An 18700-nucleotide genomic window follows, 5' to 3' on the forward strand; every position below is an offset into this window, starting at 1 on the left:
AAATAAGTGGGAGAAAGTCTAGATTTCTAGAGGTAATGGCTGGCTTTGGTGGGCGTTGAGAGTTTTATTCGTGTCAAGCTAAATTTTGCATTTTCATTTTCCGAGCCTCGATCACAGCTGTGCCCATGGTTTGGAGGGAGGCCAACAGCCAGCTGAACGACAGTGGACCTGGGATGATAAGCCTGCATTAGAGGAGCTGGGCTAATCATGTTTTCTGAAAGAGGCTCGGATTTCAAGAAGCTGACAAAATATCTTCTGCCGCTGGTGTATTAAAATATTAAAATAGCACTGAGTGAAAAGCGTTGCCCTATCATTATCAGGGCTTGCAGAAAAGGAGGCTGAAGTGTGCACTTGGAAAGAATTCATTGAGGAGGTAAAAGGCAAGGCCTCGACCATCTATTCATTGCATGATATTGAAAGAGCTTGCTCTGGCATTGTAAAGTTTCTTTTATGGTGTATACATGAATGGCAGACAAAAAAAAAACGAGCCTGGCAGACAAAGATCCACGAGAATTCCTAAGCAAATAAGTTTACCGGCTGGGCATTGGGAGCGCCGAGGAGCAGGACAAAGACAGGCAGCCTTCAGGGTCAGGCACAAGCAGAAGGGGGCGATTGTTTCAGTCACACCAGTTTTGGGGGTTTTATGTAAAGAACTCGGCTGTCAACATTTGACACATTTGTTAGTCAAATGAAGCCACCTAGGACCTTGGAACGAGGGGAAATAAGGACATGTACAGTGTTTAGCAAGCGAGGCAGAGAACACAATTCTTAGGCAATCCTGAAAAGCTGGGGACAAAACAGGAACTTGTTAAAGAGGAAATAAATCCACTAAGCGGTGATAGAATGATAAGAGGTGGAGAACCGCTCCCTAGGGCCCATTACTCTGTAGATATTTTACTGCACGAAAGATAAAAATAGTTTTATCACAAAATACAAAGGTGTCCTTGCATAATGCACCCTCTACTGTGAAACATAAGGATATTAGACTGAATGGTTCCACAGACATACAGAAACATGAGGCCAAGTACCAAGTGCTTTATTATACAGGTCAAAGGACAGGAGGGTTGCAAAATTCCATATAATACACAGGCAGCCATTTTAATTGAGCAAATTAAACCAGTTAAGTATTTTAATTTTCATTGTATTCAAATATGTATTGGTATACTTTGTTTTTTATTCTTATTTTAACATGTGGGCATTTTTTTGTGAGCTAAAGGAAAGCAGTCAGCCTGTCTTGTGAAGGGGAGAAGCTGAAGCATTGGCTAGGTGAAGGGGAGAAGCTGAAGCATTGGTTAGGTGAAGGGGAGAAGCTGAAGCATTGGCTGGGTGTATTGTGAGCAGCGTAATGTCTGGCTTAGCTACATTTGATAGAGCAGGAGAGACATGAATCAGTAGGTATTTTCCCAAACACAATGAATGAAACTTATCTTTGTCCCCTACCTGGTAGGAGTAAAGTATGTCTTAAAATGACCATGATAGGGAAATAAATTATCTATATTTATATTGTCGTAGTCCATACAATAATACCGCTATCTCTTTTATCTATTTTATATACATATACATATTTGTCATATATCCTCATGTCTGGTAAAATATACTACAACAATTCAACTTCATTATTTCCCTGTAGTCTTGTACACGCTGATTACACTACAAACAAGCTGAAACAAACCTTTATTAACTACGATTTAAAGTTGAAACATCAACCAACGTAAACTACTGAAAAGGTAATACGCTGTTGTAATTACAGGACTCTTTCAATTATCTTCTAAATGGATAGATTGGCATCATTATAAGTGACTGACTTCTCCAAAGTTAATACCATTATTTCAAACTTGGATGTATAAATACAGTATACATGTAACATTTTTAGGGCTTGTTCACACCTATATGCGGTTAATGTGCTTTGCAGCCATTAAATAACACCTGAAAACTGCAAAATATGACATTATAGTCTTCTTCCCACAATTGTTTTCTAAAATATTAATGCTACTGTGCATCAGTATTTGTTGCCAAGGATGGGGACACCTTACTTCCCCTTTAAAGATATGGACTATTTACATACTGTATAGAATCATGTTCCTTTATTAAAATTAAGGAACTGCTGCACACAAGTTCTGCATTTTTTATATACAGTAGAAATTTAAAAGTGGTGGTATGGTAAATGTAACTGGATGGCTGGGGTCTGCCTAGCCTATATGCTTTTTAACATTATTTAGTAAAATACAGACATATTAAGTGCTGCTCTCTCTGTGTCCCCTACCTCTCCCATGTCACTCACACACGTTACACATGTAACATGGGACACACACAAAGAACAGACTGATAATAACATCTATTATGCAGGAACCTGACTGTATCACTAAAGTACCTGCCTGTGTCCTGAGATAGGTGCTGGCAAGTAATGAAGAAACAGCAAAAATCCTGGTTTGTTCTTTCTGCTAAGGCTAAGTTGCTAAATAAAGTTTTGCTAGAACATCAGTTTTAGGCGAATTAACTTGTCTCACAGTGTGTCTCTGCTGCTCACTGAGTTATACAAGCAGCAGCCATATTTCTGGAGACCAAAATTGCACTGAGGTCTATGTAAAAAGCTCACCGACTATGGCTCCTGCCTTTGATTGTGACAATTGATCACCAAGTAGTGAGTTAGATGGGAATTGGGGAGAAGTGTCAGTATGAATATATATTATATTTATACCCTCTCACCATTAATAAGAAAGACAGTTTAAGTTTGGAGTGTGTTAGTTTTGCTGGAAATAACTTCATTTTTTTATATTGTTATAGAAAGCTTCCTTTTCGCAGTGTCTGCAATATCTAATAGGCAAAATAAGGCGGGTACATTTTTTTTCAGACTATATTTGTTTTTTCTATTTCCAAAAACATAATCAGCTGGCCCTCCTGTGTATAGCAAGACCAATTATTTGTTTTAAATTGGAAGAAATAATAAGGCTTCAAATACAAACTGCATATTATTTATTTATTTTTTTCCTGTATTTTTGAACTTATACCTAGTTTATTTGATTGGCCCCGCCTTTTTACAATATTTAGTATATAGTAATCTAATGGACGGCATCTAATAGTGAAGCAGGCAGGAGAGACCTGACTTGGTGCCCTGGGGCCGCCCGCTGTGGGAACACAACAGGATTTTCTGATCAAAAGGGTGTGTTGTGAGCGCTATGGGGTACGTTTATAAATTTATCTGTACATAAAAACTGGAAAATAAGAGCGGCTGTAAGTGAATGTGCAGAAATAGTATAGGTTTTATTCATACTTGCCAACTCTCTGCGCTACGGACACCTAGTGGCGCCCTATAAATAAAAATGAATAATAATAACTCTCCCGGAGTGTCCGGGAGACTCCCGAAATTCGGGTAGGTCTCCCGGGCTCCTGGAAGGGCAGGCAAATATCCCGCATATGGCAACACGCTTCTCAAAATGACGCGATTCACGGTGAATCGCGTCATTTTGGCCCCGCCCCTGCATAAAACCGCCATTTTGTTGCAGGGGCGGAGCCAAAATCATGTGAATTGCCATGCCCCGCCCCTCCTGCCCTCCAACCATGCCCCCCCTGCCCTGGATCTCCCAGAATTAGCTTGTATGGTTTTATTGATGTCCCCCAAATGGCACTGTGCGCTGACCTGACACAATCACCAGTTACTTGACCATATCTCCTAACCGGCAGCGGGACAGGGAGCGTGGTCACAGCGCGATGGGGGCGTGACCAAAACCCCCAGAGGGCTGCCTAGCGCTTTAGCCTTTCCATTAGATACATCCATTCCAACCCGCGGGACAAACGTTTCCCCGATCGGGATAGCAGAACAGAGCCCTAAACTTGGGACTGTCCTGCTGAAACCGGGAGAGTTGGGAGGTAGGACTTGGCCTAATTTATACTTAGGTATTTATAAATATCACATTGTAGTCCTCTCAATAGCTGCCATCTCTGTTTAGAAAGCGATGCCCTTTCAATGTGCCAGACATGGGTAATTACAATTTCCTGCCCAACCTGCTTAAAGTCAACACACAGTTACCAAGCAGGTAAGAAGATGGCAGGGCTTCTGTTTCTGGCACTTAAGTGTGACATTAGAATGCAGTTCTTTACAAAGTGTGAATGCAAGACATACACAGCGAGAAGTGTCCCATCAGCAGCAATCTGATTGGCTCCTGCAGAGGGCCACAGTGACGCAGGTCGTTTTCATTAATAGGCTGACTTGAGAACAGGGCTAGTAATTCCACATTACCGTTTTGTGTCATTTGTCAGTTACAAAATAGACATACTCAATAAAGTATGTTTTTGAGGGTTGCCATATCTGTGACTTGTGTGTAATAATCCTCTGAAAATCACTTTATTACACTATTTAGCAAATGACCTACTTGCCATCATTAGTATGTTGCAACAGGATATGTTGTACAAGTATTGTACAAATTTGTCACTCTTCTACTAATTGCTAAGCAACAGCACAGAAGCTAGAGAGAAAACTGACAATATAATACTCAGGATGGTTATCTAATGGAAACAAGTCGCTAATACAGAAAAAAAAAATAATAAGAGATTGGAAATAGTTTGAATAGCGCAATAATGACCTTTTGTTGTACTGCTCTTGCTGAACATGGGTTAAACATGAGGTCTCGCTGGTACTTCAGTGTGTGATCAGTAGAAAACTTGTTTCCTAGCAAATAAATACAACAATCCGTGAGAAGAGAACAGAATAAATGAGCCCATCTGCATAATTTTTTGCACATGGAAAAAATAACATCAGCTATTTTCTTTTTTACATTTTCCTTAGAAGCTGCACATTTTTCAATCCCTTTTAATTTGTTAGTGCTTGAAGCCCTATAATGGATTATAGTTGGGTAATGCACAATAGCAGTTGAAACTCTGTAGTCTATGTTTTACAGTGGAAAAATAGATTGTTGCAACACGTGGAGCTATAAATCAACATTGACGATACAGAATGGCAGTCTGTATCATGTGTTCAGCATTTAGTATTCACTCAGCTTGTAGTTCATTGTGTATTCCAAGGCATGTTGAAAACGAATGGGCACATTTAAAGATGGTCGAAAAGCCTGATTTATGACTAAAACGTTTGTCTTCACCACAGAGCTCTTCCCACTTCGCTCTATCATTAAAGGTGAGATTCCCCTTTGCCTAAGTAACAAGCATCACAGTAGAACGGAGATAATGAAAAAACCGAATTAAAATGCTTTATTTTGTTCAATAGGGTTTTTAAAAAAAAATCATATTTCGAATCCATTTTTAAACTCCCCCCTCCCCCATTCACAAAACTAAAACCCTTAGTCCTGCATTGTAGTCATACTTGCCAACTCTTCTGGAATTCCCGGGAGACTTACGAATTCTGGGCAGGTCTCCCAGACTCCCAGGAGAGCAGGCAATTCTCCTGTATCCTGCCCACTTCATAGTGAAGCGGGCAGGATGGGTGTCTAAATGAAGTGATTCGCGGTGGATAGCGCCATTTTGGCCCCACCCCCTGTGACAAAACGGTTATTTCAGTGTGGGGCGGAGCCAAAATAACACGATTGAGCACCATCTCACCATGCCCCCTTTCTGGCAAATCCCAGAGGGTCCCAACTAAAAGTAAGTATGATTGTAATGAGGATTAAGGCTGTAGCTTTAACAGGGGATAAAGTGTCATGCTGCTTCGAATGAACAATTAAATAATCATTTGATTAATAATTTTTTTAAAAAATAGCGTTACAGTTGGATACCACATATTGTTCAGCTTAACGACTACAAATCATTGACTAAAGTTCCACCAAAAATGATGAGCAATTCACAATTTTGACACCATTTTTCAAAGGCCACTAATTCAGCCTTTATACAGTATGAAATATTAGCAACATTTTAAACGTTATAAGGTACGTCCTACAGACATTAAGAAGGAACAGTGTAAACTACAAATTTTAGAACTATACTGATAATAATGGTCAGGAGACCATTATAGCCCAATGTCTGTGTTTGTTCCCCTGAGTGACTAGATGATCGCCACCACACTAGAGGGTAGATTTATCAAACTTTCTAAAAAGGAAAAGTGGAGGTGTTGCCCATAGCAACCAATCAGATTCTAGCTATAATATATCTAGTACATTCTAAACAATGATAGCTAGAATCTGTTTGGTTGCTATGGGCAACACCTCCACTTGTCCTTTTCACAAAGTTTGATAAAAAATTATCCTTATAGAGTATTTGAGGTGTGATAATGACCGTGCAGCTCCGAAGCAGGTAAAAGACATTATGCATTGCCTCTTGTCTGGAATTTTGGACCCCCCACACACACTGTAACGCCACAAGCTTTGTATCTTAAAAGTTTGCCATCTCTGGCGAGCACGTATTTAATTCTGATTGGAACGTCTAGGCTTTATTTTGTAATGGACCTCGTACCTCGTCATCATATTTACTTAATTTATTCATATCTACTGGATGCGCTGAATACTGATGTCCTCCATAAGCTACGAACTGACTGGGAGACAGATCCGATTACTAGTTGATAGGGCCTGGAGTAGGGTCCTTGAGAATGCTTATACAGTCACCGCCTCTTGCATAGGGCTTACCTTACTCCTGTTCGTCTCTCCAAATTTAGTGGAAATCGGGTGGTAGCTTGTCCTAAATGTTGGAGCCAGCAGGGCACCTTCTGGCATATGCACAGTGGCTCAGTGGTTAGCACTTCTGTCTCACAGCGCTAGGGCTAGGGTCATGAGTTCAATTCCCGACCATGGCCTTATCTGTCTGGAGTTTGTCCCTGTGTTTGCGTGGGTTTCCTTCAAAAACATACTAGTAGGTTAATTGGCTGCTATCAAATTGACCCTAGTCTCTCTGTGTGTGTGTATGTTAGGGAATTTAGACTGTAAGCTCCAATGGGGCAGGGACTGAAGTGAATGAGTTCTCTGTACAGCGCTGCAGAATCAGTGGCGCTATATAAATAAATGGTGATGATGATGATGTTCTAATGCATATGATACAGGTCATTCATTCCATTACTGGGCAGCGCTAGTTGAGAGTTGGGTTTGCCATTTCAGTCCAGGAACGTATAGGGTATTGAGATGTATAGGGCACATAGGATAGCATGGTACCGACGGTATTTTTTTTTGCTTATTTTCTCTAGTTTTATTTTGCTAACTGGTTGATTATAACTACACTTTTTTTTTTTTACATTATTTGTGTACCAGGGAACAAGGAAACCTTAATTTATAATATAACATGGGTTATTGCATTGCATGACTACATCAGGTACAGTATAGACATCAGACAATTTTTCATTTCAGCCAAGATTTAAATTCTTAAATTCTTTTATTTTTCAAAATCTAAATAATTTTCCTGACCACCAATGAGAAAGTGACACGTGTTTGTGTGTGTATCTCATGAAATAAATCATGGATTCTGATTTGGATTTGCAAGTGCTGCACAGTGATTCCATTAGGCATCACCTACAGGAACTTACAGTATCATTCTGTGCAGGAGTTAAGAGTACCTAATTTGAAAATTCACAGTGAATTATAGCTGTATAAAAATTGTATGCCAAAATCTCGGAATTTCAGAATGTTCTTCTATTTAAACGCAAGTTTCAATGAAAGGGATCCTTTCAGTTTGGGAAAGTCCTTCAGAAGGACAGAGGAGAGGCGGCTTGAAGCCCCTCACAAACTTATTTCTCCAATCACATATTCAAAGAAAATGAATGTGGTGACATTGCAAAGTTACTGACTAGCTGGGAATAATATAACAGTCAGACCTCAGCTGACCTTGTGTGTCACCAGCTGGTGATTCGCTCCAAGCCAGAGATAAGCCAAGTCTTACAAACTGCTCCGCGGAATAATCACGTCAAGACGCATTTGGTGGTGGAATTTTGCACATTACTCCGGCGGAATTTGGAACTCCCCTTATTTTGGTTCCACATTGAGTTCCCAAACTTAATCCAACCACACCACTGAGCGGAGGGCATTGACACCATAATTAGAACTTATACTGTATAAACTAATATAACTTGTGGTAGATAGTCTGGAGAAAGGTGGTTTTATTGCTCATTGCAAATGAATCAGCAGTAACGGGCAGCACGGTGGTTCAGTGGTTAGCACTTCTGCCTCACAGTGCTGGGATCATGAGTTCAATTCACGACCATGGCCTTATCTGTGTGGAGTTTGTATGTTCTCCCTGTGTTTGCGTGGGTTTCCTCCGGGTGCTCCGGTTTCCTCCAACACTCCAAAAACTTACTAGTAGGTTAATTGGCTGCTATTAAAATTGACCCTAGTCTCTGTGTGTGTGTGTGTGTGTGTGTGAGTGTGTGTTAGGGAATTTAGACTGTAAGCTCCAATGGGGCAGGGACTGATGTGAGTGAGTTCTCTGTACAGCGCTGTGGAATCAGTGGCGCTATATAAATAAATGATGATGATGATAACCTATGCTCTAACATGTACCTCTCTCCCAGCCGTTCATGGTACAACCAAATCTTAGTATGAGAATAGCTTGCAGTGTTTCTGTGCAAGCTCCAACATGTGGCTGTGGCTAAATGATGTAATTCATAGCGAATCGCGCCATCCCAGCCCCGCCCCCACTTCATTATGATGAAAATTGCAACATTGAGCAGCAGGACAGACAGATTTGATTCACGTGGCCACACCCCCCACACTCGGCTCCAGAATCAATAAATAAAAATGGATGTTATAACATTGCTAGACAGTGCTCACCTAGTGAGTAAACAACTACAATACAATGGGTGCCCATCAGATGACATACAATCAATATGTACCTACATGGTTGACCGTATTAATAAAATAAAAACAAAAACAGAAATGCACCATAGTAATAGAAATGGTCTATACCTTGGGTTCCAATTTCCCAGAGACAGTCATAGATTTACTGTATTTGGGTACTAAAGTGAAATAAGAATACTGTTCTAATTCACAGCTGATGCCAACACTGCCTGTCCAGAATAGAGACAAAGGTATAGTTAATTACAGTCCCAGTTATAACCCTATATCCCACTTAAAAAACTTTAATTCATGCACTCATCATCTCCCGCATTGACTATTGCAATCCCCTCCTTATTGGTCTTCCCAAAATCAGACACAAACCCATACGATCTATTTTGCACGTAGCGCTAGATTGATTTTCCTTGGAAACCGTTCTTCCTCTGTTGAGCCACTCTGTCAGTCTCTACATTGGTTGCCTGTTTTTCATCAAATCCAATATAAAATTCTTCTACTAACATACAAGGCCGTCAACAAATCTGCACCAACATACATCTCCTCACTTGTCTCAAAATATCTCCCTACTCGGCAGCTTCGTTCTGCACAAGATCTGCGTCTCTCTCATCATATGCTCCCCTTCTCGGTTACAGGACTTTTTTTTGGGCTGCACCCACTTTGTGGAATTCCCTCAGTCACACAATAAAACTTTCCTCTAGTCTTCAAACCTTCAAGCGTTCTCTGAAAACCCACCTCTTCAGACAAGCTTATAATATTCCTCAACCACCATCTTAACCTCCCTAGGTTACCTTATTGCCACCCCCTACACAGCTAACACAAGACAACAACCCTTTGACCAACATTGCTGTGTGACTGATCATATGGCCCACCAAGTACTTTTTATCTTTGCATTCAAGATGGACCAATATGCAGTATGATGTAGCACTTACCCTCATAAAATAAAAACTCCATCTGTCCCATAGAGTGTAAGCTTGCAAGCAGGGCCTTCTTACCTCTCTGTCTGTATTACCCAGTATTTTAGTTTTATTACTGTGTTTGCTTCCATTTGTATAGCGCTATGGAATATACTGGTGCAATATACATAAATGATGATGATATCCCATATATACTAAACATGAGTATATATTATGGTCATGTATAACATACAGAACCATGTCCACTGTATATTCCCATGAAAAACATGATTACAGCTCTAGGCCCTTTAAAAAGTTCAATGTATATTAAGTTCTTTAATTTATAAAGCACCGACATAATACGGAACGCTGCACGTTGAGTTGGACCATACACCCCGATGTCCACTACACTGGGCCATGCTGATTGCTACCTGCTGGTTGATACTGAGTGTGGCATGTTAAGTGGTGGTGGTGTATTATCCCACGTCACACAAAGGCTGTGCAGCCTGCTTAATGGTTGGAAATCTGGCTGGAAATCGGGCAATAGTCTAGGTTGCTGTTTTGGAAACCGATCACTGATGGATGAAATTTTGTGTCAACATCACTGTTGCAATATGGCAATCGTCACCATTAATACATGCAAACATCTTGTATATAAAAATCATTGTCTGTTTGTTTGTTTGTCTGTCCGGTTATGCATTTGGACACCCCTGCACCAATTGGGGTGAAACCAATGCGAGGTGGTCCATTTGAATTCTGGACAGGTTTTAGGGGAGTTAGGGTCCTGGTCGAACCTCCCATTACTGTATGTTCAGCAGAACGTTGAGCCTTTCACTGGATGGATTTGGACGAAAACTTCCAAGAGTGGTAACATTTGATCCCAGAAGACATACTAGGGTGCTGACGTCCCGGTTGGACGCCCTGTTGGTGTACGCTGGGCAGCATTGACCTGGGGAGCCTGTTCTGGGCCTTCCACTGGATGGATTTGGATGAAAACTTCTCAGAGTGGTAACATTGGATCCCAGAAGACATACTAGGGTGCTGACGTCCCGGTTGGACGCCCTGTTGGTGTACGCTGGGCAGAATTGACCCTGGGAGCCTGTTCTGGGCCTTCCACTGGATGGATTTGGATGAAAACTTCACAGAGGTGTGGCAATTGGTTTGGGATGCCTAATGGAGTAGTTGTGGCCCCAGAGGGACCTTCCGTTGGTGAACACTGGGCAGAACTTCGACACAGGGAACCTGTGCTGTCAGTTACGTTAGAAATCCCTATAGAGGCGCGAGGAAAAATGAGCGTAGATTTCTGTCAAATCTCCGCCGCTAAGTGTCTCACAGACGTTCTGGAGACACTTTTGCGGGTAATTGAATTCCCCTCTACATTTCCACTTCGACCACTGCTTATCAGTATATGTGTTTTTGAGTCTGAGGTAGGAAAATTAGATTGTAAGTTTCATTGATGCAGGCACTGATGTGTCTGAATATTATTCCTTGCTTGTACAGCGCTGAGCAATATGTTGGTGATCTAAAACAAGGATAAGACTAAATACATGTCTGCTACTCCAATGTACTTAACTGTTATTTGAGCTATGCCTTGCCTTTGAAAACAATATGAATTCATATAAAAAGCTACAGAAAAATTAAGCCTTTTTGACAAACAATTTAATTTGTGGTTTATATGAGATTTCCATGTCTTAATTTTACCATGTATGGTCATTTTAACCAATTAAGTTGGCTTTAAATAAAAAGACCTGCTGACACATCAATTGGAAACACTACAGACCAGAAATGACTTTTGAAGTTGTTTTCTTTCTCTCTCTCTCTTTTTTCCCCCCCTTAGTTAGTACTAGCGTGGAAACATCTTAAATAAAGAGGGCCCATTCATGAACGTGTAATAACCATGTCAGATCTCATTTTCTGCAAGCCGCATGGAAAAATCAGGCATCACCTCAGAGCCGTAAAGCTCGCACAAAATGGGTCTTGTCTCCGAGAGGCTGCGTCTACACACGAGTGGAGCTGAAGAAGATAAATATTCCAGAACTTTGTCATATATACGTTTGTCCCTACGGGGGACATAGGAAAAACCAGTCTTCTGGCAGGAAGCCATCACTCTACTATTTGTGATGTCATTTCCTGTGCTGCTAAACCAAGGCAATATACGGTACGTCCATGTAAATTATTTCTACTTTAAAATCATGAAGCCATGACCGCATTTCCTGGATGAACACCTCTTTTTTTTTTTCCTTCTACAACCTGCTCCTTTTTTAACTAATAAGGTGGCTTTTGAACATTCACATTCACATTTTTTGTGAGGACGATCGTACACAATAAAACATATAGAAAACGGACAACGTAAACATGTTTATTCTGGAATTTATGGTAACTATATATATCATCATCATCATCATCATCTATTTATATAGCGCCACTGATTCCGCAGCGCTGTACAGAGAACTCATTTACATCAGGCCCTGCCCCATTGGGGCTTACAGTCTAAATTCTCCAACATACACACACAGACAGAGACTAGGGTCAATTTTGATAGCAGCCAATTTACCTACTAATATGTTTTTTTGGAGTGTGGGAGGAAACCGGAGCACCCGGAGGAAACCCACGCAAACACAGGGAGAACATACAAACTCCACACAGATAAGGCCATGATTGGGAATTGAACTCATGACCCCAGCGCTGTGAGACAGAAGTGCTAACTACTGAGCCACTGTGCTGCCCACATATATATAAAATAACTTCCTCTGTCCAGCATATACACCACCCCCCTGCCCCCCCACATTAAGTATCTCACTGTCAGTCAGTGCACTGAAAACACCCGGCCACAGGAGAAAAGATTTGAACAAGGTCCTGGATGCAGAAAATTGGTTGGAGATATCGACAGGTGTGGCCAAAACCTCACTGTGTGGATAAAATAAAACGCAAACAAGCTGCTATATCTTTGGTACTTGGTCCCAAACAGGTTACATAACATTTACCAGACCGTTTCTCTTCAGTTTTGGAGAAGATGCCAAGAGCCGGATTCTTTTCTCCACTTCTGGGGGTCCTGCCCGGTCATAATGAAGTTTCGGTCTGAGGTTCAAATCTCAGCTATATTCTTTTTCATCCGAAAAAAGCCTTATATCTTTCCCTGACCTTCCAAAACATTTGAATAAAATGATTAGGCAGATCCTAAGTTCAGTTACCTGTCTCATTGTCAGATCTTAGAAAAACCAGAACCCGTCATCCATAGAGGCCCTCAGGAAAAACGTTTGGTACGTTTATGAGATAGAACATATGACCAGTAACCTGAGGAATTCATCTGCTTCGTTCGATAAAACTTGGGCTGCCTGGACGCAATTTAACAATATTCCACCTCCACACTTATAGCCTTAGCTCACCTTGTAGCTAACCCCATCCAGAGCTAACAATTCCCTTCACTATCCGAGAGGTAAGCCTCTCCCTCTTCCTTCCTCCCCTCGTTCCCCTTTTGTTTTAACTTTCCCTCGAATAAAAAAAGGCATTAACATGTTTTTTCTTAATTTTCTGGGTTTATTTTTATTGCTGATTACTATATACCAGACTTGTATTTGTTCTATTATAACAAATTGCACTTTGGTTACATTCATTCACTGCGTACAATGTTCACATGTTTCCTGTTTGTATTGTTTTGATGCTGTTAATAAAACGAAAATTAAAATTTAAAAATCAGCATCCTAGATTTGCAACACATTATTACCCCACTGTCCGACACACTAAGGGATATAAAATGGCAGATATACACATAGACAAATTTCATCCCTCGTTCTGCATTTCTCACCAGATTGGTAAGCGTGATGCATCCTTACAGCTTACATGGGGCCTGGTTTCCCAATTTTTTTTAACCTTGTTTGGCTATACTGCAAAAGGAAGTATATTATTGGATGGATTTTATGGCCTGAATGGACAGGAGGAAACCCTGTATTTAAGAGCATCACCATCTCTAGTGAGAAACATTGAGTATTTAAGCCATATATACGATTAATTCTTAACTCTGTGACATCATCATCCAATCAGACTAACCTGCTACATAGACTGTGTGACTGCGCTCACTGTGTGACATCACCATCCAATCACATACTAACCTGCTACATAGACTGTGTGACAGCGCTCACTGTGTGACATCACCATCCAATCACACACTACCCTGCTACATAGACTGTGTGACTGCGCTGTGACATCATCATCCAATCACACACTACCCTGCTACATAGACTGTGTGACTGCGCTGTGACATCACCATCCAATCACACACTAACCTGCTACATAGACTGTGTGACTGCGCTCACTGTGTGACATCACCATCTAATCACACACTAATCTGCTACATAGACTGTGTGACAGCGCTCACTGTGTGACATCACCATCCAATCACACACTAACCTGCTACATAGACTGTGTGACTGCGCTGTGACATCATCATCCAATCACACACTAACCTGCTACATAGAGTGTGTGACTGCGCTGTGACATCACCATCCAATCACACACTAACCTGCTACATAGACTGTGTGACTGCGCTGTGACATCACCATCCAATCACACACTACCCTGCTACATAGACTGTGTGACTGCGCTGTGACATCACCATCCAATCACACACTACCCTGCTACATAGACTGTGTGACTGCGCTGTGACATCATCATCCAATCACACACTACCCTGCTACATAGACTGTGTGACTGCGCTGTGACATCATCATCCAATCACACACTAACCTGCTATATAGACTGTGTGACTGCGCTCACTCTATGACATCATCCAACCACAGACTAACCCGCTACACAGATTATTACTCTGCAATGAAGAGTAGATTCACTTTGTCCAAATGGCTGTGCTCATGCAGAAGCTCATCAGCTCTTGTAATTACTGTGGCTATGACACATAACCAATATGTCAGCTATACAAACCACAGCTTTCCAGACTCTGAGCGGCACCATCCAGTTTTCTAATGTTTTTCTTGTCGGCAGAGAAATGTATTATTGGATTAGCCAATGTTTAATGTACAGGGCACATACAATAAGAGAGCTTTATAGGGTGCCTCTTACCTAGTGGCTCATGTCTCTGTGGTGTTTCTAGGAAACTTATAGGCTGGATACTGGAGTCAACAGCTACAATGTAAAGGGAAACGGAAAAAAATAAAATAAATTGGTTGACAACGTACGTTACAATACTTGTAATAAATGGGGAGACGAATGTTAATTTTACTTGGTGTGGTTATGGGGGGACCCATATATATATATATATATTTATATATATATATATATATATATATATATATATATATCTATATATATATCTATATATCTATATATATATAATTTAGATTGTAAGCTTCAATGGGGCAGAGACTGATGTGAATGAGTTCTCTGTACAGCGCTGTGGAATCAGTGGCGCTATATAAATAAATGATGATGATATATATATATATATATATATATATATATATATATGGGTGGGGTACGGAATAATGATGCTGATTATTCCAACAAGACTTGCCCCGACATCTTGACACCGAAGGGCTACTTCCCCACCAGGCTCCAGGATGACTGATGTGCCAACAGACTGGAAGCAGTCGCGATGAATGAAGAAGCCGGCGCGACTTGATGATGTCACTGTGAACCGCGATGCTGTTACTGGTGCTTTTAAGAGGGCAATGTAAGTATGCGGGCATGGCCAATGTACACCGTTTTGTAAAGTACCTTGCCCATGCCCGCATACTTACATTGCCCCCTTAACAGCACCGATAACAGTGTCGCGGTTGCCAGTGACGTCATCAAGTCGCACCGGCTTCTTCATTCATCGCGATTGGTTCCAGTCGGTGGGCACATCAGTCGTCCTGGAGCCTGGTCGGGAAGAAGCCCTTTGGTGTCAAAACATCGGAGTAAGTGGTAATTCTTGTCTGGGTAGTCAGCATCGATATGCTGACTACCACCGATAGATATAGATATATATATATATATATATATATATATATATATATATAATTTATTTATTTTATAAATCACCCAACTATTTTTCATATTACACCCCTGATTTCCACAATCAAAATAAAGTCAGTCTGCTGTTGAACGTAGTCTAAAATGTCCCAATTTCACAATGATGAATTTTGTCAGACAAGCAGTAAAAAGTAGATTTATAAAGCCATTTCCACAGCACTTGCCACACAAAGACAGCAAGATGGATGTCTCTCTCCCTTTATATATATATATATACAGTGCTTTTTTTCCCATAGAACGCTGGGAACGGCGTTCCGGGACCTTTTTTTTTGGTTTGCGGCGGCTTCTCCACCGGCCTTTAACAATAAAAAGTAAAAAAAATAAACAAATACCATCTCTCCGGCGCGGCTGCTCCCTCCTCCCTTCTCTATTTGCTAGGACTGTCGGGTGTGACGTCATCACGCACGGCGCGCCCGGCATTCATTCACGGAGGTGTGAGGAGCATATTCAATACAAGAAGAGGAGGAGCGCCGCGCCAGAAAAGAAAGCTAATAACAAGTGAAGAGGAGAAAGGAGGTAATAGAAAGCAAGGTAAGTTAAAGGAAAAATGGGGGGCCGTTTAAAAGAAAGTGTGCAAAAAAATAAATGGTGATTTTTTTTTTTTAAAAAGGCCAACGTGAGGGTGGGGGGAAGGGGGAAGGCGGTTCGGTATAAAAATTAGTAGGGCCCGGGGCACAGCATAAAAACTCAAGGGGGACCAAAAAATTATTAGGGGCACTGGCACAGGATGACACCTAAAGGGGGACATAAAAATTATTAAGGGCACTGGCACAGGATGACACCTGAAGGGGGACATAAAAATTATTAGGGGCACTGGCACAGGATGACACCTGAAGGGGGACATAAAAATTATTAAGGGCACTGGCACAGGATGACACCTGAAGGGGGACATAAAAATTATTAGGGGCACTGGCACAGGATGACACCTGAAGGGGGACATAAAAATTATTAAGGGCACTGGCACAGGATGACACCTGAAGGGGGACATAACAATTATTAGGGGCACTGGCACAGGATGACACCTGAAGGGGGACATAACAATTATTAGGGGCACTGGCACAGAATGAAGACTGAAGGGGGGCATAAAAATTATTATCAGTGTTTGGAATTTACTATGAACATTTGCCTGAAATACAATACATTAAAGGTATGTTTAGACATGAATATATAATTTTTTTTCATAAAATATTAACAAGATGTGAGTTCCACCACCTTTTTTTTTTTTTACAAAAAAAGCACTATATATATATATATATATATATATCCACCAGTTTTCTGTTAAGAGATTTGTGAAAGACTGTTGATGAAGCCTGTCTGTGGTATCGGGACATATATTTCATACACATATATATTTCTCTTTATTTCTCACTGAATATATATGAAGCTTCCAAGTAAAATACGGAATAGGAAATATTTAACTTATTCTTCCTTCACCAGCTGCACGAAACCTCTAAGATTCACGGATACTGAAATCGCTCTTAGAAACCAGAGAACGCACAATTCTTAGTCTAACGCTATCTTACACTTCCAATTGAGTTAACTAAGACATGACCATGTTCCCTATACCTCCTAATGTATTCTCTTCCTCTAGTCTCACTAGAAATAAGAGATACAGCAGCAAAATTTTACGCAATTCGAGTTTCACTATGAAACAGACTGAGAAATGTGCCAGATTTTGTGGCCAAACGCGCAATGTTCTACGGAACCGTTTTGAAAACTTTGTGCATTTTTTTTCTGTGTTCCTAATATGTGACCTGTTCATGTTCCTGCTTTGTTATCAACATATACCTTCCAGAATACGACAGCATGGTACAAACCAATCTGTCACCATCTGTTTCATTTCCAATTAGTTGTTTCTAAAAAATTTTATATTTTTCAAATTCAAATTTCAGTCAGTTTCATGGGCATTGTACATACTAACATATAGCCAAGAAGCACATAAAATAGTCTGTGTACAGTAAAATAAAACTGATATCTATCCCCCTCCTGATTTCCTTATTTACGGCCTTGCTGCCACCTACTGGCGGATTTTCTCTTGGCACACGACTTTCGGGCTTCATACAAACGTGTCTTACTAATCCGGCCAACTGTGAGCACATTTTTTCCGTGAACTGCGCCAGCCAATCAGGTGCTGTTACACTTCCAGGTCAGATATTTCGAACAGCTATGCACTGTATCCAGAGGTTAACTGGACTTTTTTTTTTGGCTCTAACAAGCCTTCCTTTCCTACTGTACAGCGGAACATGGGCAAACCAAGCTCGAAAACTCAAGCACACGGAACCGTGAAAAGGAGCTGAATATCTTTTGCAACAACTGAAGGGGAAATAAAAAAAAAAATAGAAAGAAAAAAGACGCTATAGGGTGTGTCGACTGGAAACTCATAAAAAACAATTTGCATTTCAGTGAGAGAAGCACATGGTAAAAAAAAAAAAAAGAGGTAACAATTTAGATTGAGTGTAAACTTTGCCAGCGGAGTTGAGAAAAGCCAAATTTCTTGCAAGCAAAAGTAAAAAAATAAAATACAAACTGAAAGTCATTGGCTGCTGAGGTCAGCTGGAGTGATCGCACCTAGTTTACGGTACCACCTGCTGGCAAAAACAGCACACCTTTAACCCCTTCTAAGCTAGCTATCCCTGCAATGCACACATACAGTATACTGTGTACTGGTCTGTAGACATGGAATAATAACAATTAACCCTTGCTTACAGGACAAGATATGGCACTGTACTGTTGTCTGTTACTCCTGAATAAATTGAAGATACTGAAGATTACCTACAGAAAAAGAGAGGTGATGCTGTTCGGTGGGGACAGGGATAACTGGCCTATTTATTAACAGACGGTAAGGCTGGTCGTCTCTCGACGCTTATTGCAGCGATGGAAAACTTCCTATCTCCATAATTTATCAATAAAATCTTGCAGTATCAGTGTATATTTATATTTTTTGCCGTGCAGAACTCTTATGGGGAAACAATGGTCCTGAACGCAGATTCCAAATATATATAATGGAGAGTACAGAATAACCTTTTAATGTTTGAACACTGATTACTGACACTACGCTATAGGAGGAAG

The 18700-nt window shown here is 40.8% G+C and overlaps 1 long non-coding RNA gene across 1 annotated transcript; it reads left to right on the plus strand.

Annotated features, from left to right (window-relative positions):
• Nucleotides 1-307: 307 nt before the first annotated feature.
• On the plus strand, nucleotides 308-18544 carry LOC142150214 (uncharacterized). Its single transcript, XR_012691070.1, has 3 exons — nucleotides 308-373; nucleotides 1631-1727; nucleotides 18340-18544. It is a non-coding gene; the product is annotated as an uncharacterized LOC142150214 (long non-coding RNA).
• The last annotated feature ends 156 nt before the right edge of the window (nucleotides 18545-18700 follow it).

Source organism: Mixophyes fleayi, chromosome 4 (genome assembly GCF_038048845.1).
Source record: "Mixophyes fleayi isolate aMixFle1 chromosome 4, aMixFle1.hap1, whole genome shotgun sequence".
NCBI classification, from domain to species: domain Eukaryota; kingdom Metazoa; phylum Chordata; class Amphibia; order Anura; family Limnodynastidae; genus Mixophyes; species Mixophyes fleayi.